General features: G+C 47.6%; 1 protein-coding gene and 1 long non-coding RNA gene across 5 annotated transcripts in view; one reads left to right on the top strand and one right to left on the bottom strand.

Annotated features, from left to right (window-relative positions):
- Positions 1 to 607: 607 nt before the first annotated feature.
- Positions 608 to 6562, bottom strand: LOC307190090. The gene is made up of 3 exons (XR_013829361.1): positions 6263 to 6562; positions 5220 to 5382; positions 608 to 832 (listed from the first exon to the last, which is right to left on the bottom strand). It is a non-coding gene; the product is annotated as an uncharacterized lncRNA (long non-coding RNA).
- Positions 6563 to 6891: 329 nt separating this feature from the next.
- ZBTB44 (zinc finger and BTB domain containing 44) overlaps positions 6892 to 10364 on the top strand; it is a 70241-nt gene continuing 66768 nt past the window's right edge. For 3 of the 4 annotated variants that reach the window (XM_079928955.1, XM_079928953.1, XM_079928956.1), the window contains exons 1-2: positions 6892 to 7336; positions 8064 to 8119. The gene's annotated coding sequence lies outside the window, so the exon portion shown is untranslated. The remainder of the gene's footprint in view (positions 7337 to 8063; positions 8120 to 10364) is intronic. The other variant, XM_079928954.1, reaches the window with a different exon arrangement.

Genomic DNA, 10364 nt, shown 5'->3' with positions numbered 1-10364 from the left:
ATTTTTGAATTTAGGGCTCAAAGAATTGAGGTCAGTTCCTCTCCAGTGTAGACATTTGTGTTGTTGTTCTTACAGACTGCAGTATACTAGGGTTTTAACCTTATATCTGGGGTTCTAGAGCCAGATTGCTTAGATTTCTTTTTTATTTATTTATTTATTTTTGGCTGCGTTGGGTCTTCATTGCTGCAAGTGGGCTTTCTCTAGTTGCGGCGAGCAGGGGCTACTCTTCATTGCCATGCGCAGGCTTCTCATTGCGGTGGCTTCTCATGTTGCGGAGCACGGGCTCTAGGTGCATGGGCTTCAGTAGTTGCGGCTCACAGACTCAGTAGTTGGGGCTCTAGAGTGCAGGCTCAGTAGTTGTGGTGAACGGGCTTAGTTGCTCCGCGGCATGTGGGATCTTCCTAGACCAGGAATCAAACCTGCGTCCCCTGCATTGGCAGGCAGATTCTTAACCATTGCGCCACCAGGGAAGTCCCCAGATTGCTTAGATTTCAATCCTGACTCTGACATTTACTATCTATGTGAACTTACTCTCTCTTCAGTTCCTTACCTGTCAATTACAGGTAATTATATCTACTTCATAAGGTTATAATGAATATTAGAAGAACTTAGGAGAGTACCTTGTTCTCAATAAATGTTTGTTATCGGGCTTCCCTGGTGGCGCAGTAGTTGAGAGTCCGCCTGCCGATGCAGGGGACGCAGGTTCGTGCCCCGGTCCGGGAAGATCCCACATGCCGCGGAGCAGCTGGGCCCGTGAGCCATGGCCGCTGAGCCTGCGTCTGGAGCCTGTGCTCCGCAACGGGAGAGGCCACAACAGTGAGAGGCCCACGTACTGAAAAAAAAAAAAAATGTTAGTTATCTTTACTCTTTACAAATCGAGACAAATGTTTATTTTTCCCAAATCTGACTTCAATTCAATGTTATTCAACATTTATTTTTTGCACACATACTATATTACGAGCGTTAAATTAAGCTTAGGAAAAAATATGGTACCAAAATAGACAAGGTCCCTGACTTTTTGATCTTATAGTTTAGTGGGGGAAGCAAATATTAAACAAATAATCACAGAAGTAATACAAGCTATAAGACTTGCTATGAAGGACAAGTAGAAGGTGGTATAAGAGATTATAACTGGAACACCAATCTAGCCTTCCTTAAGAAAGCAATGTAAGAGTTAGTAAGGGAAGAGGACATTGGAGAAAGCTTTCCAGGTAGAGGGGTCATCAAAAGCTTTTTGAGGCTTAGATATAGTGAGAAAAGGAGGAGGAAAATAGCAGGAAATGAGGCTGGAGAAACAGACAGGGACCAGATCATTCAGGACCTTGCAAGATGAATAGGGCACTAAAGGTTCAAGATCTTGGAGGTTAGGTTAAGGATTTTGGATCAGGATGGTGGCAGTTGAAAATGAGAGTCGACAGGGTTAAGAGATAGTGAAAGGGAAAGAATCAAGCATTTATCCTGCTTTCTTACATGAACTATACCAACAGGTAATCAAATAATTGAAGAGGGGTGATTTCCCTTGTAGAAATATTGTAGCTTCTAAATGAAGAATGATTGAATTATATCACCATTTTAAAACCCCTAATGAATGAATTGATGCAGGCATTATTCACCAACAGCTGTTAACACTACAAAAAGAGAGACAAGCACACACTGTGTGTCTCCTAATGGAAAAATACACCACCACCCAGGAAGGTATCCTGCCAAAAAATTAAACACGAATCTGATAATACATCTAGATCTTACTGGAGCCTGTGGAGAGGCAGGGAGAGGCCACGACAGTGAGAGGCCTGCGTACAGCAAAAAAAAAAAAAAAAAAAAAAAAAAGGATGGACTTTAATTGTGGATATTCTGGCATCTTGGAGAAGAATGGGTAAGTCTACTGAAGCACAAGCTTCTTCCCTGACATCACAGGTCTTGGGAAGTTGCCATTCTACTGATAAAATTGGCCCCCATATTCATTTATTTCATTATTCATGATTCATTCCTTAAACATTTATCAAATACCTATTATGGGCTAGACACTGTGCTAGGCTCTGGGATTAAAGTGGTGAATGATAAGAGGGAACTACAGTGGTAATTAGAAGAGTGTTGGAGAAATGCAGGGAGCTCTAAGAATCTATACCATGGGATCTAACACAGTCAGGGGAAACAGGGGAGGAGGCCTTGAATGAGTGGTTGTCAGAAAGAGAGCTGAATTCCATTTATATGAAACGTCCAGAATGGGCAAATCTGTAGAAGCAGAAAGTATACAGATTAGTGGTTGCCTAGGGCTGAGGAGCTGGGGAGGAAGGGAGAGTGACTGCTAATGGTAAGAGTTTCTTCTTGGGGTTACGAGAATGTTCAAAAATTGACTGTGGTGATGACTGCACAACTCTGCATATACTAAAAAACACTGAACTGTAACACTTTAAATGGGTGTATTGCATGGTATGTAAATTATATCTCATAATGTTCATGTATTTTGTTAAAAAAACAAAATTCATCTCAGTAAATTTGAAGATCTAATTCAGTTTATTCGATTCCTGAATCAGGTAGCATCCCATCTAGCAATGAGAAGTGTGCTCTGAGGGGCTGTACAAAATGGGAGGTTTTATAGGAAGAAGTGGGGGGCAAGGGATGTTTAATAAAAGAATAGAAAGGATTATTTTTAGGCCAGGACACCTTCTTCTGTGGGGGGAAGTGACAGCAAGGGTTTCATCATGCAGACTGCATCTTCTTCCTGGGGCGGGATGAGGTGGGGAATGGAGAGGGTCCCTGTGACAGATTATTATTATTGCTGACCAGAAACTTCCAAACTGGCTGATTAAGATTACATTCCCGGTAAAGGTCGAAACTGCAATTAGGTCAGGTATTAAATCTAGGTTTGGTACCATGGGTTTTAGCAAAAGTGACGCCATTTGGGCTTGTGGTTTTTCTCTTTATTTTTTTATTATTATTATGTTAATTATTTATTTTTGTCTGTGTTGGGTCTTCCTTGCTGCGCATGCGGGCTTTCTCTAGTTGCAGGGAGCAGGGGCTACTCTTCCTTGCGGTGCACGGGTTTCTTCACTGCAGTGGCTTCTCTTGCAGAGCACGGGCTCTAGGCTCATGGGCTTCAGTAGTTGTGGCACATGGGCTCAGTTGTGGCCCGTGGGATCTAGAGTGCAGGCTCAGTAGTTGTGGCACACAGGCTTATTTGTTCTGTAGCTTATGGGATCTTCCCAAACAAGGGCTCGAACCCATGTCCCCTGCATTGGCAGGCAGATTCTTAACCACTGAACCACCGGGAAGCCCTGGTTTTTCTCTTTAAATACATATATTATGTAGAAGAGATGTGTGGATTGAGAGGAATTAGATAAGGAACAATGTATACATATACAGAGGGAGTAATGTATGCACTGGAGGAAAGAGTGTGGCATTTTAGAAGATGTGAAAAAAAAATCTGCATCTGGCATGTTCCTTGAAAGAGTATAATGAGAGTTGAAGCTGAAGCTATGTATTGAACAGGCCCACATTTGTAGCTGTGAAAGCCATGGTAAAAGTTTGAGATTTTATCCTAAAAACAATAGGAAGCCATTGTTGTGTGATAAAATCACTATGCATTTTAACTCCAGCTACCATGCAGAGAGTGAAGAGAAGGGGGGGGGGTATATTCGGGAAACCAGGTAGGTGGTATTACAGTTCTCCGGGTACAAGGTATTGGTTGGTGTCTTAGATTGTTAATGCAAGTTCGTGTGCCCGATGCACAGTGAGGCCAAACAAACAAACAAACCTCGGGGCCATGCAAGATGAGGAGGCTCATGCCCTAAAAAGCCCGGAGCTCCCCGAAGGTCGGCAAAGCACTTTTAAAAGCCAGGGTGGCAGGGGGAGCCTCAGGGTATGTGATCAGCTTATCAGCTTATCAATTCTCTGATTGTCTGATGGTGAGGTAGCAGGGTGGTGTCACAGGGGTTAACTTCATCAGTCCTTAGGCTCCAGGAGGCCTGGGGCTATGTGATCAAGGTTAGCATCTTCCATTTGTTGGAGAGGGGGTTTTTTTACATCTGCAAAACAACTCAGGAAATGTGCATCAAGTCCACTATTATCTAGGTACTTCAGAGAGGAGCTAAAGCAGAGGATCTGGGGGAAGGCCTGTCCTGGGAAGGGAAGGCCCCATGGGGTCCTGCTTGGTTACAAGATTAGGATGGTGGTCGTAGGAATGGACGAATTCAGCAGGACTTGTTGATGGGTTGGAACTGAGATGTGGTAGAGTAGTGAAGTAGCCAAGCTGACATGCTCAACTGGATGGATGATGAAATGGGAATACGAGAAGAGGTGCAAGTTTCAGGGTTGGGGAGTAAGGCTAATTTTGTTAATATAGTTGGAATGATCTAATAGGGGAGCAAGGCTGCTTTGTGCAGTAGTGAGTTCTCCTCTATTGGAATTATCCGAGTTGGACTAGAGATCTTTCAGTTAAGTGTCCAGTGTTCTTGCTCTGAAATAAGTTGTGGACTAAGTAACTAAGTTCCCATTCAGCCCTTATGGTCTACCACAAGCGAGTGCCATCTCTGCCAGAATCTGGCCCCCCGAACAGCTCAGGGCTGAAATAAAACGCTCTTCGCCTGGAATTTGAATTCCTCAGAATCACCTACACCAGGTTAATAATTAAAGGTTCCTCATAACTGTCTCCGTTTGTTTGTTTCACCTGTGTGCAGGATTCTGGTTTCATAAAATCCTCCCAGCAGTATTATTTAACCTAGTGTAGAAAAAAAGGTGTATATATTCCGCCAACCCAAGGGCAAGTCTCTACTAGCCCAGGAGAAAGTGGGAGGCTGCAGATGCCACAGAAAGTGACCCTGCCCAAAGCCAAAACAGAGGAGAGGACTCCTACAAAGTTAATCTTTTTATATCTTCTCACACCCTATCCAACCATCTAGCCCTGTGCCCTTAGGGTCCCACAGCCATTGGGTGGTTAATTTATCCTCCAGTCCCAGGGAGGGGGTGGGGTGAGAAGATGATAATTTTTAAATATAAAATGAAAAACAGAAAAGTACAAAAAGGGAGGAAACGGAGAAAAGACAAGAGAGTAATACAAGAAAAGCTGTACTTTGTGCCAGGGCTGCCACCTCAATCCCCTGGGAAGCAGTAAGGACTTGCCTAGAGGTCCCTTATCGACTCTCCGATTAAATGCCCTAGGAGAGGTCCGCGGGATTTGTTTGACTGTTTTATTCCCACCCTGATTCTTCTCCAGGTATTACCTTGTGCACCTGCTCTAACACACACCAGGCCCTTCCTGAGACTTGCTCTGTCGCCGCCGTTCCCCTTCCAGGGTAAGCATTCCGCCTTCTTTTTCTTCTCCTTCTTCAAATCTCAGCACAAACTTTCTGGGCCTCATGCGCATCTTCCTGACTTTCCTCATCTCTGAAATGGGAATAATAAAAATGATGGTGGGAATAACAGCAAAACCTACGTATTACGATTGCTGTTGGGATTAAACATTATATATACTTGAAAATCTGTTGGAAACCGCAGAAGACTATACAATTTGACGTTGCTTTTTATGGCCTTTATTTTTCACGTAGATTTCAGTGGCTAGAAAGAGGGGGTGCTAGGGTGCTGGGGTGCTTGTCTCTCAGTGAGATCAATGCAAGACGTTGCCAAGTGTTTCAGAAGAAAACGCCACTCTACTTCAGACGGGGTGCCGGCCACCTTGAACAAAGCCCTTTGGAGAAGTTTTTCCGTGCAAAACCTGAAAGCATGGGAAAACACAGCATGCAGCTGAGGAGCCCCCGGGCGCTGCAGGCCGCACCCCCTTGGCCCCAGCGCGGCCGGCCGACTAGCCTGGGGCGCGCTTCTGCCAGCCGCCCAGGGCGCCCCTCCGGGCCACCGAGCCCCGTCCGAGCGCTCGCCCGCCGGGCCGGGGACGCTAAGGCTTGGAGTCCCGGAGTTTTAACACTTCACGCGATTTTGCAGTTGACCGAGAACTCTCAAGCCCCCCGCATACTCCCTCGCCGGAAAGTCAAGTTAGTGGCGGTGGAACCAAACGAGACTCCAGGTGTGAAAGGAACAGGCATATTTGGGGAGCGGCTCTAGGTGACCCCGTGTTGGGGGAATAAGATGGATTTCTCCAGTCATTTCAAAACCGCACCTCCCGCCGGGTGGCCCAGGGAAATTCTAGAACAATCCTCGGGCGCCGAGAGGACGCCCCGGGCTGCAGAGGCCGCAGGGAGCCGGACACCGGCCGGGCTTGGCTGCCTGCGGGGAGGCGGGTGCGGGAGCCGGCGGCGCACGGCATCCTCACCTGTCCGGGGCCGCCTCTCCGCCGGCCTCAGTTTCCGCGTGTGAGAAATGGGCTGACTACCAGCTCACCCTCTCACCGAGAGAGAGCATCTGGGGTGTTCCGGTTCAGCGCCGCTACAGAAACCACTCGAGAAAACAGGAGTTTGTTTCGGTTTTAGTTCAAAGAAGGAAAAAAAAATGCAAGAAGCGTGCACCGTGCGCAGAAATGCTTGTCAAGGTTAGCGGGAAGCCGGCTGAGCAGACGGGCAGAGGAAGGGCGAATTGGCCAGGGCCTAGGCGGCCTGTGAAGGTAACTCTACACGTGTTCACGAAGGCATGAAGATGCACGGCTCCTGTCAAAACCCGCGGGTGCGTCGGGAGACCAAACTCGAGCGACGGCGACCGGGAGCAGCGTCCTCTGCGCCTGCGCAGTACCCGCGTTTCCCCGCCCCGAGCTCGCGCCCCGCCCCCGAGCTCTCTCCGCCCCGCCCACTTGCCCTCCCCCTCCCCAGCCCGGCCGCCCGCGCAGAGCATTGTGGGACACAAACAAAGTGCCCCCAAACAGGCTGGAGTGAGCGGAGCGGCAACCGCGGCGGCGCCGGCCCGCACGCGCGCGGCGGCGGCTCCCTCCCAACCTCCCCCTCCCCTCCCCTCACTCCCCTTCCCCTTCCCCACCCCGCCCCGCCGGGAAAACGCGAGCCGTCGCCTCGCTCCCCAAACCGCCGCCTGCCCTCGGCCAACCGCCCCCAACGGCCGCCCGCGCGCGGCTCGCCGGGCCCCCTCGCTCCTCCCCTCAGGCCCCCAGAGCGCTCCCCTCCCGCCGCCTCGCACTCTCCCACCTCGCAGGCACGCCGCTGCTCGGGGCCGCCATGCCCCTGCCGCAGGCTGTCCACGGGCCTAGGCGCGGCGGCCCGAGATAGGGTCTCCTCCGCCTCCCGGGGGAGGAGAGAGGGAGCGGGCCGTGCGCTCCGCCCCCTACCCCCGGGCTGCCGCCGCCACCGTCGCCACCACCCCCTCGCCGCCTCAGCCTGGCGGGGAGGAGGAGGAGGAGGAGGAGGAGCAGCAGGCCTCCGGGCCCTGGCACCGCCGCCTGCAGGTAACGGGGAGGGGAGGGCAGGGCCGGCCCCTCTTCGCCGCCCGCGCCCTCGGGCGCGCCCTCCGAAGGGCTGACGCCGTGCGTCCCCCATCTGGGCGCTGGACGGAAGGGAACGCCTGGTCTCCTCACCCCCCTCCGCGCCGGGAGACACCCCGCAGGGTCCCCTCAATGGCATCTGAGCCTTCGGGAAGGAGACTGGCCTTGGGTCCCGCCGTCCAGGAGAAATTGCCCCAATCTCCCAGGACGCCCCGCATCCGCACGCGTGTGTGCCCAGCACCCTAACCCCGAGGAGGCGGAGTGTTAGCGTCTCACCTGGTCGAGCCCGCAGCGCGAGACCCACTGTTCCCTCCTCTCCCCTGCTGCTTTTTTTCTCTGGTACTGGGAAGAAAAGGTTGGCACTTACTTAAAAAACAAAAAATGAAAACCTTTTTTTGTTTCCTATCTGGGGATCAGTCTGCATCTAGTCATTTTCTGCTGGCCTAACCAGAAAAGGGTTACCTGCGAGTGAAATGACGAGTACGTTAGAACTGATGAAAGGAAGCATGCTTGTGAGTTGTATGAAGGTTAACCAGAATTTAGAGTAAAGCCCAGTAAGTCTGCTTTATTGGGACTGACTTATAGAAATGAAGGCCAGAACTTACATTTTTTTCCACGTATAAGTAGATTTTCTGTTGGTTAGGAAGACATTCTCTTTAACTTCCACTTATTTTCTTACTGTTTTATTCAGATAAGCGGCTAATACCAAAAGCAGACTTCACAATTTGATAGATACCAGTTGTTTGGGTAGGTAGTTTTTTTTTGCCTAGAGTGTTTCGGTCGGAATTATTGCATTTAAAAAAAATATTATGTAAATCTTCATTTATACAGTTACCCCCATTACTTCACTTTCACTGCCAATGGATATTTAATTTTACCTAATGTAGCTTCCTAATCATGGAATGTGGCAATAATGAAAGGAATGTTTTCCTGTAGTCTTGTATTTTAGGATGATTGCATTAATTATGAAAACCAGATTTACTTATTGTGTGCAACACTGCTAGGCATTTTACATATCTGATGTGATTTTATTCTCAGAACAACCTAATGACTTCAGATATTATTACTTGAGTTTTACAGATGAGACAAACTCAAGTGATATTAAGTAACTTGCTTTAAAAGGCCACACAACTAGTTAGTGATAGAGGTGAGATTTGTATCCAGATATAATTCCAGTGTAGATGTGTTTTCTACCATTCCTCTCAGTACAGGTACACTTTTTTTAAACTTAATTATGAAAAATGTCAGTCTCTTTGAAATTGAGGGAAAAATGCCGTGAACACCCCAGTACCTAGATTCAGTGATTGACATTTTTGCCATTTCCCCCCTCTCCTCCCTTTCTGTGTGTCTCAATATGTAATCATTTGAAAGTAAATTGCAAACTCCATGACACTCCAGTATTTCAGCATGGATTCCTAAAACTAAGGACATTCTAACCCCAGTATCATTATCAACACCTTTCTAAATTAACAATCCATATGCAAATTTCCTTAGTATGCCAAGGTCTCTTTTGGGAAATCTACCCCTACCCCCAGCATTGCATTTGTTGATCACGCCTCTAGTCCTTTTTTAAAAGAGGAGTACCCATCTTTTTTTATTCTGACAATTAACCAAACCACTTGCTTTATAGAATGCTCCCACTTCTGGGTTTGTCTGTTTCCTAATGGTGTCATTTAATTAATTCCTCTATCACCCTGAATTTCCTGTTACTGGAAGTTAGGTCTAAAGAAAAGCTTGAGTAGCTTAAGGAAAACTTTATTTGGCAAGAATATTTAATAGATGATGCTGTGTACTTCATGTTATGCCATTTAGGAGGTATTTAATGTCAGATTGCCACACTGTTAAGGATACTAAATGTGACCACTTGATCAAAATGGTGACTACCAGATCTGTTATAAAGATGTGGTTTCCCTGTTTGTGATTTGTACGTGATCTTGGAGTAGTTCCTTGACACCAAGCAAATACCTGTTTCTGCCTACCCTTTGCTCAGTGATTTTAGCACCCATTGATGACTCTTGCTTAAATCAGTTATTTTATTGGAGATTTTCTGTTTGGAAGATTTCCTTCATTAACTAGGAGTGAACTAAACTTCCTCCTAAAAATGCTAATGTCCTCCCTCCAGTTATCAGTATTCAGAGTAAAGAATACTGGGGCAATAGTCACCCCCAATGGTGGCAAATAAGGGTTTTTTTTTTTTTCTTTTTTATGGGGATAACTGTAAGGAGCAGGGCCCCATGGGGCCTTCCCAGGAGGGCCTTCCCCCAGATCCTCTGCTGTGGCTCCTCTCTGAAGTACCTAGATAATAGTGTTTGATGCACATTTCCTGAGTTGTTTTGCAGATGTAAACCTACCCCCCTCCAACAAATGGAAGATGTTAACTCCTTGGCGACCTTGAGCACATAGCCCCAGGCCTCCTGTTGCCTAAGGACTGATAATGTTAACCCCTGTGACACCACCCTGCTGCCTCACCATCAGACAGTCGGAGAATTGTGCACAAGCTGATCACAAACCTCGCAACCTCCCTCCCTCACCTGGCTTTTAAAAGTACTTCGCCAGCCTTCGGGGAGCTTGGGGCTTATTAGGGCATGAGCCACCTCATCTCCTTGCATGGCCCTGCAGTAAACCTTTCTCTGCTCCAGACTCCGACGTTTCAGTTTGTTTGGCCTCACTGTGTGTCAGGCACATGAACTTGCGTTAAAAGTTTCGCTATGGACTCATGGGTTTTAATTTGTTTATTTATTTTTATTAATAACCATTACAGTCGTTTTTCTTCTTGATCTAACTGTCCCAAATTTGGACAGTAGGAACCTTTTCAAGCTGTCTCCTGTGTCTTTTTACTGCTGGGAGTGCTTTCTGGCACAGGATATCCCAGGCTTGCCTTGTTACTTTCCTCGTTTCAGATCTGGAATGGGCTGTTAATCTAAGGAGTCTTGGTTCTTTGTAGTGAGAAACGGTGTATAGACACCAAGATCTGGATGTTTGGCATATTCAT

Source organism: Stenella coeruleoalba, assembly GCF_951394435.1.
Source record: "Stenella coeruleoalba genome assembly, chromosome: 8".
In the NCBI taxonomy this organism is placed as follows: domain Eukaryota; kingdom Metazoa; phylum Chordata; class Mammalia; order Artiodactyla; family Delphinidae; genus Stenella; species Stenella coeruleoalba.
The sequence above is the reverse complement of the archived record's forward strand: the minus strand, read 5'-3'. Positions and strand labels throughout refer to the sequence as shown.